Raw genomic sequence first — 2,390 nt, forward strand, 5'->3', positions numbered from 1 at the left:
ATTCTGAGTTTTCAAGATTCTTTGTTTATAATAAAAAAGAAAAAATCTGGTAAAAAAAAAGTGTGGCTATACTATCAGAAGGTTTTATTATATACCTCCAACATGTGGAGAGTTATTTTATTTATGAATGATGTTGAATTTTGTTCGAGATCCTACCAACTATGACCAAATCAAAAGTACAAATGGTGTTATTCACAATAGTTTTAGAGATGTTTGCTTTACTTTAGAATTACTTAATGATGATAGAGAATATATTGAAACTATCAAAAAAGCTTCATGTTGGGATTTAGGTGATTATCTAAGGAAACTTTTCACTGTGATGTTGATGTCAAATAGTGTAAGCAGAACTAGAACATGTTTGAAAAAAAAATTTGGAGACTTCTATTTGATGATATTTTGTATAATGAAAGAAAATTGTCTAAAAAAATAGGTTCTCCTTTGATTCTAAAAAAATTTATTTTTTAATAATTCATATTGTGTTTCTTACTACAACTATTTTATTTGTTCTTATATTATTTTTTCTTTTCGTTTGCATATTTATCTTTGACTGATGATCATCTAAAAATCAGATGCTTATATGAAATTGAGATGATATTACAAGATAATAGGAAGAGCTTAAAGGAATATCCTTGTATGCCTTTTTCAAAATATTTTGTGAGGCTAAAATTTTAAAATGGTTTAATTTATAAGGAGCTAAATTATGACAAGAACAATTTAAAAAATGAGTTTCAGACATTATTCTCATCCTTAACACAAGAACAACAAGGTGTTTTTGAGAAAATTGTAGAAGCGGTTTCTAAAAAAAATTATGAAGTATTTTTTGTATATTGCCATAGAAGAATAGGTAAAACTTATCTCTGGACAGTTTTAACTTCTTTTTTAAGGTCACAAAGAATGATTGTTCTTACTGTTGCATTGAGTAAAATTGCTACTTTGCTACTACTTGAAGGTAGAACAGTTTATTTTAGGTTTGCTATACCATTAACGGTGCATGAGGATTCTGTATGTAATATCAAACAAAATAGTGAACTAGATGAATTGTTAAAGCAAACAAAGTTTATTATATGGGATGTAGCGTCTATGGTTCACAAATATAGTGTTGAGACAGTTGATAAAAGTTTAAGAAACATTATGTCATCTACAGATAATAATAATGCTAATTTGCCTTTTGATAGGAAGATATTGATTTTTGGTGAAGATTTTAGACAAATTCTTCCTGTCATTTCTGGAAGTGGCAGGACAAAAATTGTTAATATAAGCATATGTTCCTCTTACATATGAGACTATTGTAGTGTTTTGAGACTTACAAAAAATATGAGAATAGAGAAATCTTCACATGCTGATAATGATGAATTGACTTTGTTTTCACAATGAATCTTAAATGTTGGAGATGGCAATATAGGTGGGTTTAATGATGGCATCTCTGAGATTATGATTGCTACTGAGTTGCTTATATCAATTTTAAAGATCCTCTTAGTTCTATTGTGGATTGTATATATCCAAATCTTCTTGAAAATCACTTGGATTCTAATTGGTTGCAATCACGAGTAATTTTTTGTTCTACACTTGATGTCGTTGAGAAGGTACATCAATATATTATCATAAAAATTTCAGGAGATGAAAAAAATTACTTGAGTTCAGATAGTATTGACAAATTTTATGAAAATGGACAATATACTACTGAAACACTTATTTCAGAGTTTTTAAATAGTCTCCAATGTTTAGGTTTACCTCATCATGCTTTAAAGTTGAAGGATGGAATCTAGGCCAATTTGCAGGTTTATGTAATAGTACCAGGCTAATTATAAAAAAGTTATTTAATTATATTATAGAAGCAGAAGTATTAGTTAGAAGCTATCTTGACAAAAAGGTCTTAATCTCATGCATGTGCATGCTCGTTCTCAATTATCATGGTCTTTCAAATTGGATAGAGACAATTTTTTATTGTCTCATATGCCATGACTATCAATAAAAGTCAAGGACAATCTCTTAGCATTGTTGGAATGTATATTCCTAAACTCATGTTTAGTCACGAACAACTCTTTATGTTGCTATATCTCTTGTTTGAAGTAAGAAAGAGTTAAAAATTTTTATTCACAACAAAAAAAAGCATACTTTAAGTAGCACAACAAATATTGTATTTAAAAAAAATTTCTCAAATTTAAAATAGTATGTTATTTTTTTATTCCTACTATTTGTTATTTTATTATTATTTTTATTCTACATTACAATTAAATATTTTAGGTATTTTTATTATATTTTATTATAATTAATTTTAGTCTAAATATATCCGTAATTTTTCACGGATAAAAATTCTAATTTACTTCAAAATTTGAAACAAATTTATTATTTTAATATCAGTTTAAAAGAAATATATTTTAAAATATAAT

Source organism: Arachis duranensis, chromosome 5 (genome assembly GCF_000817695.3).
Source record: "Arachis duranensis cultivar V14167 chromosome 5, aradu.V14167.gnm2.J7QH, whole genome shotgun sequence".
Taxonomy (NCBI): domain Eukaryota; kingdom Viridiplantae; phylum Streptophyta; class Magnoliopsida; order Fabales; family Fabaceae; genus Arachis; species Arachis duranensis.